Raw genomic sequence first — 12,032 nt, 5'->3', positions numbered from 1 at the left:
TGCTCCTTGCTGAGCTACAGGTATTGCATCTGTGCGGTAGGTTAACCCCCGCCAGCAGCTAAGCACCACACAGCTGCTCGCTCACTCCCCAACCCAGTGGGACCGGACAGAGAATAGGAAGAGCAAAAGCAATAACACTTGTGAGATAAAAATAGTTTAATAAGTGAAGCAAAGAGAGAGAAAACAGTGATGCAGCAGCAATCACTCAGCACCTCCCACAGCAGACCAATGCCCAGCCAGTCTCTGAGCAATGGCTACCTCTCCCAAAGCTCCCTTCCCTCCTTTCTGATTGCTGCGCATCACTTTATATGGCACAGAATACACCTTTGGTCGGTTGAGATTAACTGCCCTGGCTGTGTCCCCTCCCAACTTCTTGTGCACCCTCAGCCCACTTGTTGGGGAGACAGAGCAGGAAAAAGACAAAACCTCAATGCCAAGGAAGGATTGCTCAGCAATAGCCAAAGCACTGGTGTGTTATCAGCACTGTTGTAGTCACAAATCCAAAGCACAGCACTATATGGGCTGTTATGAAGAAAATTAACTCTGTCCCAGCCAGACCAGTACAGTATATTGCTATGGATAGTACCTCTAGCTGGCTATTGCTAGATATATTTCTCCTGCTAAACAAGAAAGCGCAGTTACGAACTGCACATTAGCACAGCTCTGACATGACTGGCCTTCTGCCATTGCCCCATCACACCACACTGCACCCAGTTCTGCACTCAGTTCTGCACTCAGTTCTGCTTTGAAGAAGTCAGTGGAGTGGTTGTGCTACTCAGAACTCAACCTGACGTGAGCTTTGGTCTTGTATTGGCCCAGAGAGGAACCAGGAACAACCAGGAATGAGGAGGGAAAGAAAGAAAAAATGTCCAATTTAAACACCCATATGAAACTTGAGATGAACAAAGCATGATGGTGTTCTGAGCCAGAGGAAAAAAAGGGAGTAAAAAGAGCTTTCTATTTAATTTGGACAATGTTAAGTTTCAGGTAATGAGAAGAGAGTTAGGAGGAGATGTGAAAGTCATAGACTTAGACAAATATGTAAAAGACATACTGAATTTGAACAGAGAGCAGGACCATGAGCTGGAAAATAAATTTGTGAGACAGTGTCAAAAAGATGGCAACAGAATAGTGTGACCTGGTGAGATTACAAAAGGCAGAAGTGTAAAGAGAGTTATATATCCTTTTCCCTTTTTACAAATAGGGTTTCTGACTTGATATACTGTCTGCGAGAGTGCCATCTGGTGATCCACAATTACATTACAAAAATGACCTTCCCAAGCAAGCTACAGTTAGAGCTAGAATACAGATATTTCAGTAGCTCAACCCTCTGCTGGTTTCATTAGACCAAGGCACAATTATATGCATTGTGGTGAGAGAATAAAAATCATTAGAACTCACAGGGGAAAAGGCTGGAACAAACACACTCAACATTTTAATAAAATACAAGCAAATCTTTAGCAAACCTTGCATAGAAGGCATGCATGCAAAATCCTGTTTATGCTATAAGCATGGAAAGGTGCTTTATATAAAAAGGAGAGTTTGGGGGAGTATTTATATAGGTTTTTAGCACTAGTTAAATCTTCACTCTAGAGTATATAAGTTATATAAGTATATAAGTTAGGTAGTAAGCAGTAAAGGCAGATTCAGTAAGGCTAGCTCTTTGTCTTTAGAGCTCTTTCTAAATTTACTTTACTGTTCTTCATTTTGTTTTCTAACCTTTGTAACTAAAATTCACTGGCATTTTCCCCTCCGACTGCCTGAAAAAATTCTCAGTCAAGTAATTAACATTGTTGTTTTCATCCTATACAAAGATTAAGAAGAAAACATGAATTTGAATTAGTGTCAATGATTTCTTCATTATCACAAGAGGAGGTCCCTGTTTCTATCAAATTGGTCTTTATGTGACCTAGAGGTTTTGTGTAAAAAAGGAAATGCTTCCTGCTGAAAACCAAAACAAAATTAATACGTTAAGAATCTCCAGAAACAGTGTTGAGAGGAAAATTCTTATGAGAATAATGTAAGTGAAAACCCTGTTCATCTCTACGGTCTAAAAAGTGGTGACTCCATGTTTACACCAACGTGAAAGGCTAGGTTAGGGTTGGACCCCACTCATAAAATACCACCCTAAATAAGATGCACTGCAGTTTAAACTCTCCCGTACTGCAGGAACATCAGCTCTGGGCATGGACAAGCTATCCAGAAGGGAGAAACAGAGGTCCCATGTTAACCCTTCTAATCAGATGGTTTGACAGCTCATTGGTAGATAAGATGTTTATGATGCCACTTGTAAGGGAATGAAGACACGGCAACATAAAGTGACTTACCAAGTATCATACGGTAAGCCCTCACCAGAGCTAGTAATAGAGCCCACCTAAGTCTCCAGTCTGAGCCTGGCCTTAGATGTTGGACCACGCTGTCTTTCCACAGAGACCTTTGACATCCCAAAGCAGAACTTGAATCTGGGTTAGGAACTGCAAACACTTCAAAAATAATTTCCATATACAACACTAATTGTCAATTTTATCAGTCACATTTATCTTCATTTAGATGTAAGTGAAGATTAAGCCTCTCCAGGGGGTAAGAAATAGCTGAAATAAACACAAAGCATTGTCTTTGGAGACACTAACCACAAGCAGTTGCTCGTTAAAATTAGCTATGTAGCAGAAGACTAGGAAGTAGTAAATTATGTACCTAGATCGAAAAAGGAATAGATTCTAGCATTGCAGTCAGAATAGATTTTCCTTAGCACCTGGTAAAATAGCTGAAATACTAATTAAAGATAGAGTAACCAAACTGCACATATGAACAGCAGTTAGCAGGGATTAAGCAATACAGTTTGGAGAAAAGCAAGTCTTGCCCTATATATGCTAGAATTCTTTTATTGCATTAACAAAAGAGTCAGTAAAGAAGAGCCAGTTAAAATAGTTTATTGGAACCTCCTGGAAGCCTTTGATACAGTCTCTTACAATAGGCTGTTAAAAAGACAAAAATTGACTCCGCTGGGACTGGGTTTTTGCTCCAAGCAGCTGGAATGTGCAGTATTTTTAGAAAATGGCAAGGCCACAGAAAACCAGCTCAATGGAGGAAAGATCAATTTGATATATGGAAAGAAGTTATCAATGAGACAAACTGCTTTAGCAGGGGAGTTGGACTAGATGATCTCTAGAGGTCCCTTCCAACTCTAACAATTCCGTGATTCCATGAAACTGAACTTCCAAGTTTGGCCCAATGCTGTTGAAAGAACCACTGAAACTTCTATCAGTAACAGATATATTTAGGCATTCAGAGAAGACTTTGGGAAAAACTTGAGGATATCTAGTAATGACACAAAAATAGACATAAACATTAGGTAACTTAGCTTGTAAAATGGATTACTTGAACCTTCTACTAGCTTTTAAATTAATTATAACAACAAAATGAACACTTGACAAGAATTACTTCAGCTCCCTAAAATAAATGGGACCTCAGCAAAAGTCATATTCTGTTTCTGTTGTCCTTGATGACTAATTTTTTCACTTCTATTAATAAAAATAATCCCTGGTTCCTACTTATTTATGTTCCAGAATCCAATTTTGTAGCAACAAAAAGAGACTGTAAGCTCACAATATTGCGTACATTACTGTGTTTGTGCACACTTTTGGATATTTGTGTACAGAAGTTCAATACAGGAAAATCTCTGAGTGCAATGGTACGTGGTTAGGACAGCAAATTTGTTCTTTTTCAGTTGAATTTACAACAAAGTATGGCTTAAAGACAAGCCATGGCAGGGGAATTAAAATGAACACCTTTAAGTACGGCACAGGAAAGATATGGACCTGCTGGAGCGAGTCCAGAAGAAGCCACGAAGATGATCAGAGGGATGGAGCACCTCACCTATGAGAACAGGCTGAGAGAGTTGGGGTTGTTCAGCCTGGAGAAGAGAAGGCTCCGGGGAGACCTTACTACGGCCTTTCAGTACATAAAGAGGGCTTATAAGAAAGAAGGGGACAAACTTTTTCAGAGAGCCTGTAGTGATAGGACAAGGAGTAATGGCTTTAAACTAAAAGAGGGAAGATTTAGAGTAGATATAAGGAAGAAATTTTTTATGCTAAGGGTGATGAAACACTGGTCCAGGTTGCTCAGAGAGGTGGTAGATGCTCCATCCCTGGAAACATTCAGGTTTGATAGAGCACTGAGTAACCTGATCTATTTGAAGTTGTCCCTGCTTATTGCAGGGGGGTTGGACTAGATGACCTTTATGGGTCCCTTCCTTCCAATCATTCTATGATTTTAAGTACAAGTGAAGAGATAGCAACACTTTATCTGTGGAACAACATGTATGTCATCAACGAAAATCTCTTTTTAACACCTCAGAAAGAGTGTTAGGGATGCTCATTTTTGCTTCTATGAGATCTTGATTGTCTGCTTCACAACTTAGTGCTTGCACGTCTAAGTTATTGGAATGGACGAGTATACAGTTGTATAATTTCAGAGAGAAAATCCGTAGTCTAAGCAACCAATCTCAGTGTTGTTGTAAGTTTCCTGAGAAACTTTGATAGGTAAAAGTGTCTGTCATTCAAGTTAAATATTAATTTTGCAATAAAAGCCCACTATACAAGAACTTGACAATTCTGGACATAAACATTAACTCTGTTTAAAAAATGCTTAAAGATCAAATTACTATGACAGAATAAAGGCCAAAGAAATAAAGGCTGATGACAAGAGGACAGTTTACCGGGTGGCTTTATACACAAGCTGGTATTTGCCCCTTATTAGAAAGACTGTTTTTGTTTTCTTTATAGGTGCATGTGAGTTAGGACACAAATCTTATTGTCAATACAACTAAAAAGGCCTAAAGGTGAGACAGGAGCAAGAACTCTGAATCACCTACACAAGTATTATAAATACACACTCACAGTTGTTACAAATACACACTCACAGTTATTATAAATGTACACTCCACACTTCTTTTATGGATGCATACAAATATACGTGTTCTACATGTGTGTGTAGGGTGGCTGGGCACAGGCTTCTTGTTATTCCAGATGCAGTTAACCACACTGACAATGCAACTGCATGGCCAAGCCTGTATAAAGTGCTCAAATGGACGCTGTTTTTATTCCTGATATCATGTGCACATCATTCTAGAGATCAATCCCTGGATCTCCTTCTCTCTCGTGTGAAACCAGTTGTAAAGAAGAATAAGAACTGCTTCAAAATTAATGAAAGGGAATTCCTATGCTGATAATGGTGCTGAATAATGGCCATGGTTAGCACTATGTATTTTTCTTTTCTCTCTGCTCAAATCCTCAAAATGATGATAAGCTGGAAGCTCCCCTGAGAGTCATTCACAGGTATTTTATTCCTGTATTGTTATCACACTGTCCCTCAATCCCAGCAAGCCAAAACTACCATCATCCCAAAGTTAATTGGATCTCCTTGTGCCTGTTCTCTATCAAGAGTGAGGTTCATGTATTGTTCTCATATTAAGTGTTTAAAGATGGTTTATCAGAGTGTCTATTGGTATGAAACATATATTTTCAGTGCATAAAATGTTATGTACCAAGGTTTGAGCTATGCCCTACGACTCCTCATAGGGTCCTTCACTCACAATAGGTAGGTTTCTTAGTACTCCCTTTTCAAATTTGCATTCACATTCAGTAAAGACTTTCATTTCCTGGCTATGAAATGAATCTTTTTTGTCTTGTCAAAGAGACATCAGCACTTCTAAAGGCAGAGTGGAGGAGCCATTAACCCTTTGAAGAAGTCTTAAAAATTGATATTTTGATTAAGGTACCAAGCTAAGGCTTAGGAAATTCTTCATGGGCAATTGAAATCTGTTTAAACAGATGGGCCTGTCCTAAGACAAGGGATCTGAGAAAAAATAAAGGCCACTAGCTGAAATGGTGTTCCTTCTTGGTAGAAAGTACAGACGAGTAATTTTTTTTTCCCAAGGATTAGAGCCTGGATATGAGAACTACCAATTGCAAACCACCCTTACCTTCAGTATTCCTAACTTGGGATTTCACTGTTACTCTTTCATATCTGCACCCTCCTTCATGACATACACTCTGCTAAGCTAAATGGGAGCAAGACTGCGTATTGCAGCCCTTTCATAAAAAAACCCACATTGTTTGTCCTTCACTTCTCCTACGTTTCAACTAATTTATTTGGTTTACATTGTGCTTTTCAACACACAGGAAAGAATGTCCCCTACAATGCCTTATTCCAAGCTATCATCACTTCTAGGTAGATAAGAACACAGTTTCATAAACAAGCATTTCCTGAGGTGTTAAATCACTGAGTCAGGAAGAGGCAACAGCTACTGTCATAATTTTATTCTCATGGATTAAAATTAAAACGCCAAAAAGTAACCAGCTTAATGCCTGCGTCTGTTTAGTATCATAGTTAACATGAAAAGCTGTTAGATTTTATTTTACATCAATTGCATATATATGCATACATATATATGTATAAATTTTCACAGAACTATTGCCATGAAAACCACCATTTAATTTCCTTGTGGAAAACACTCCAATAAGTGAAAAATAAGTATGTATGGTCTAAGAAAAGGCTAATTCATCTGCTCTCTGAGAGGAAAAGTACTGAGCTATAAATCTTTCTGGAGGAGAAATGCAAAGAAATCCTAGTCATTATGCCTTCTCTGTGTATTCTAGTCTTCCTCCCTGAGTTAGGTAAGAAAAAGAAGATAGGTTTGGTTGCCAGATGTGAATTAAGAGAAGTTGTACTCTGAACAGATACAGGGGGCTCAGAAAATGGGATATGCTCTAAATTTCTGAGGCCTGGAAAATTGTATTTGGGGAATTGGTTCAAATTCATTCTGATTTTTGATTCTTTGCAGGGAACAGAAATGATCTTTTCATGTTTTCTCCATAAGTACTGGAAACTTGCACATAGATACTCAGACTCATATTTTAATAAATACATGCACATATACCTTACTCACTCATACACAAACATTTTACATAATGATTAAATCTTTATGTTAACACCACACACGCAGATTAAATCATGAGATCCCATGAACTGGGATTTTTATTGGGATTTTACTGAAGTTCTATCTTGTCATTTCTATGACTATTTTTATTATTGTGGAAGCATGTCTACAACAGGTAGATGTAGTGCATTATAAAACTGATAGTCAAAGATACTCCTTGCTTGACGAGTTTAAAACACAGATCACTGAGATTTAAAAAGGAGGGAAGAAATAAGAAGTTTTGTCTCTGTCCTACAAATAAAAAACAGAAGCAGAAAGGTATTAAATTACTTCTGCATAGAAAATATATGACTGAGCCAGAAGAGAAGTTACACTGAGCATTGAGGATTTAGTAACAAAGGCACAAGACCACCTTGAATTTCCAAACTTATTAGAAAAAAATCTGGTCCTTCTGCCCAGATCTTGCTTTCAAATCGCCCAAGGTTTAACCACTGAAAACATAAAATACCAGTAAACTTTGTGTTTTTCCAATTCAAGAAGAAACTCTTAATGTTTTCTTTTAGATTAAATTTATGATGCAATTTCCACCCTAGTTGATGGCATTTTATCTAAGAAAATATCTCAAGATTTCTTTTAGCTTTACTTTACATCTTCTTTTTATCAGTGCATTAATCTTATGTCTTTTTGTCCATGTATTCTTTAAATCAGCTTCTGTCCCCGTAATTTCTGTAACCCTCAGTATGAAATTCAGAGGGTGAAATCCAGTGAAGCAAACAGTAACAGCAAAAGCAAACTTGTATTCATGTCAGTATGTAATGGATAGTGAGATAAGCTGGAATTCTGAGACTATATGAAAGAAATAAGAAATTTAATAGTAAATCCACCAATGAGCTGAATAAAATGCATGCAATTAGACTATTGCCTGCGAAAAAATATTTTAAAGATCAGTGTCAAAACCCAGCTACCTTACTCCTGAAAACAAGCAGGTAATGTATCTATATCCATGCTTGCATTTATGTGTCTGTACTATTTATGTATCTTATTCAACTTGACTAGGGCATGCTGTTGGCTCCAGAGACGAAACCACATTCATTCTCTCCCTGAAAGCAGTTATGTGTATTATTGTAATACACAGATGTTTGGACAGGTTTTTAGAATCCTTTTGTGTTTTGTATTTTGAGACAGAATGACATTTAATATTAGCATCAAAATGTATCAGCTACATCACTGTGATTTATTTTTAAAAGATTCAGCTTCTAGGTTATCAGAACAGGAACTAATTACTGATTGTATTTTTTTCAGACTCTCAACTCTCACACTTATCTCATAATAACCTAAATTCTCATGCAGTTCCACGTTCTTGTTTCAGACTTAAAACTATGAACTGGACATGCCTGGACAAATAAAGATACTCATCACAAAAGAACCTTTGATACTGGCCTAAAGCAACATTAATGCAAAGAAACCGTAGGAGTACCAGTGGTGACACCACAGGTCAAGCCTGTATCCATCACCAAACAGAGTTCAAGGAATGCAGCGCCAACAGTAGCTGGTACCTGAGGGTGGTACCTTCACATGGTACAACAGCATATTGAGATGCTGTGTGGACCTTCCCACAGCCTTAGCCTACAGGGCTGCAGTCGTGCAGGTGGATAATCCTACACTTGTGTAAACTTCTGCCTGTGTATGATCACACAGGAGTCACCATTGCTAGTATTGTGTTCAGAGCAAGTTTGGGAATAGTTTAGATCTTGCTGAGTCTCCAGAGTTAATCATAGGCAGTATGAGTCATCTCACCCTCAGTGTCCATGCCGGGATATGAGCGAGTCATCCTAAATCCCTTCTATATTCAAATGAGGACAAACGGGCACTGCTAGGGTGTGATTCAGATCATATTTGAGAAGCCTGCTCTTGGTGAGAGTAACTGGTTGCAGTTGAGCAGAATTTAGGATGGGAGGAGAACTCAGTTTCTGAGCTCAGCCCACATTATCTCTGGAAAGAACAGATTTGGTCTGAAGTCGTCTGGTCCCTTTTCAACCTGAATTTTTGCAGGCCAGGAATGGTAATCAAAACCCATTCTTCAACAAAAATCTGGAGATTCCTCAGAGCCACAGCAGCAATGTTCCTCCCTCTATTTCTCATGGCAGACACAAAATCCCCTTCTACCGTTCATCATTTTCCCTTTCCAAGATGAGATGAGTTCTTATGCTATTTCTTGCCCATTTCCATACTATTTCTTGCCCAACCAGCCTCAGGCCCTCACTTTCACACGTGTCCCAAAACAATTTGCTTCTAGGAGTGCTTCAGATGGTCTCTTCTCTCAGAAAATCCTGCCATTGACATGCCACACAAGCACACTGGGAACAAAGGTGGAGCTGAGACCGGGTGCAGGTGAAGAGGCATCTTGGCTCGCAGAGTGGGGATGGGCTCTCCCAGAACATGTGTTTGCCTGGCAGAAAGTGCAGAGGAGTTTGTGAGAGAGCAAGGTGCTGCTGTCCCTAGTGATGTGCATTTGCAGGAATTGTGTGGTGCAATGAAAATAAGGATTTGAAAGGCCAGATTTTAACCTCTGGGAGGTGGAGACAGAATACCAGCTTCACTTTTCCAAAAAAAAAAAAAAGGTGAATAAAACTCCCTGGTTTCTCTGGCCATGGAGGGGATGTTGGTGGCAGGATCCCTCTGATGGTCTCACTGCTGGCTTACACAAGGGAGTAATTTTCACATGAAAATAATCTTTACTGCGTCAGAGACTCAGTGTCACTTTTATCTGTGTTTCTTGCTGTCACTGCTATTTTCCTCAGCAGCAGTGCCACTAGCCCTGCTATTAGCCACTGCTGGGCTTTACCTCAGAAAAGCCCAATGTCTTTTTTCTCAAAAAGTTACAGAAAGGGGTAGCATTAATAACAGTAAAATGATGTTAAAGACATTGCTGCTGAAGGGTAAAAGAGGTTAACGGGGCAAAGCTATATTGACCTGACCCAGGCAGAATCCCAATAGTAGGCTTAGAGTTCACTAATTTACATTCACATCCTAACCTGAGCTTTGCAACTGGAGCCATTTCCAAAGACCTGTCTAAATAGGGGCAATCAGGAAAATGAACCTGACTTAAGTAAAAGTGTGACTTGAAAGTGGATTAGCTGACGTGCATTTGTGAACACTCTTAGGAAGAATAAAAGTGGACTTGTTTCTATTTATATTATTTCACTTTTGGCAGGGAGCTAATTAAAACTAATATATTTTTATTCTCAAAAAGGATATTAGCTGTTGAATTTAATGCAGTTTAATGGAGTCAGTTTAAAAGTTGAGTCATATTAATGTTGGGGTTATTCCTTGTAAATGAAATCTATTTTAAAAACTCTTACCATAAATTCAAACTTTCCAATATATTCCTTAGGTCTTTCTTCTGCAGCAACCACAGATGATACCTTCTATAAAGTTCTCTTGAAGGCCAGAGGAAGTGAGAAACCTTTTTTTGCTAAATGCTAACTGTAACAAATAGAGGCTGGGGAAATTAAATAATTTGATAGGATAAAGAATGAGTGTCAGATGTGACAGCTGAATTCTTCACTGAACCCCAGGTAATTAAGATGCATACTTCTTGTTGTACCTTGCGGTCAACTTTGCTTGCTGTGGACAAACCCATAGACATAAACCTCTACCAACATAAAGATCTCAAGGAATTGTGGTTACACAGTTGTTTGTCTGTGGGATCTGCATAAATCACTTCTAATGATAATCCCAAAGAAAATGAAGTACAAACAAAGGCATCCATCCCTTTAACAAATAGAAATACCCTTGTCTTGAAAGCCACATCTCTATTCTTTTGTTTACCTCTAGTTTGCTTAATACATGTCTTTCCCCTTTTGTACCTGAGTTTCTCTGAATATGCAGTGGTGTACATGTTCCTATCTTAGTGAGCCATTATAACAGGAGAGCTCTGAATAGCAGGTGCTGTTTAATAAGCTACAGTCACAGTAGTTACATTGCAGTAATTTTGTGTAATAAATAATTTGAATATAGAAAGTCACACGCATCAAAATGTCCCATGTTATGCGATACAAAGATATTATCAAGTTGTTTTTTTTTTTTTAAAAGAAAATGTCAAAGCAATTGCCCAGTGAAAGAGAAAAAATACTCACCTCAGTATAACTCAGAATAATAACAATTTCTCAAGACATGATCATCTTTAATCTCTTTCAGGAGCTTCTGCCAGTCTGCAGAAGGCAGTAGACTATTGTTTTCCTCCTTCCTCTCCCTTTACTTTTTTCCTATTTAAAAATCTTTTGGCTTCATCATAATCAACACAATGTATGTGCAATCATGAAAAATAGCCCGCAGCCCTGCTGGATGAAGCATATCAGCTTGTTCTCCAATTTTAGAAAATTCTATTTTATGGCTATCACAATTGCAATGAAGAAGCAGACTTGCAAAGAGAAGCTGTCTGAGAAACATGCATAACTCTATCTTGGCGAAAAGACTAAATGATGACAAAACAAGGTTCTTATCAAATAATTCAAAAAAAAAAAGTAATAAAAAGGTGTGATTCACCAGGGTAGCACTCAGATTACATTGTTACATATGTTGTTCGAGAAAGTAAATTGACAAGTGGGGAAAGAAACATAATCTCTGATATACGAGCAAATCTGGAGCTCTTTCATGGTGAAGAAGTTGATCCTTGTCCCTGCAAAACCCAAATGTAAGTAAATACAGCAACAAAGTCCTGACCTTTCATCTCCTTCTTGCAATCCTCTGACTTGTAAACTTCATCCTTTAGTGTTATTCTGTGAAATTTTGGATCAATGATGCAAATAAATGTTTGCCTTGATGATAAGAAGTTTTCAGATTCTCTGCCTCTGTTTTCAATGCCTCGTTATCCTTATTTATAGTATGTAAAGTCTGTAACTTGACAAGACTCAGTAGCGCTTTACATTTTACAAGTCTGGAGAAAAAGCATCCTGCTTGTCCTCTACACATGTTTAGTACTGTCAAAACATTAAAGCTCTCCCAAGGGTATCCCTCCTTGCCAGATTTGAGACCTTATTAAGATTTACAGGAGGAGTATGAGATTGGTGAACAGCAGTAGAAGCATATT

The sequence above is a fragment of the Numenius arquata genome, chromosome 9, assembly GCF_964106895.1.
Source record: "Numenius arquata chromosome 9, bNumArq3.hap1.1, whole genome shotgun sequence".
NCBI classification, from domain to species: Eukaryota; Metazoa; Chordata; class Aves; order Charadriiformes; family Scolopacidae; genus Numenius; species Numenius arquata.
The sequence above is the reverse complement of the archived record's forward strand: the minus strand, read 5'-3'. Positions refer to the sequence as shown.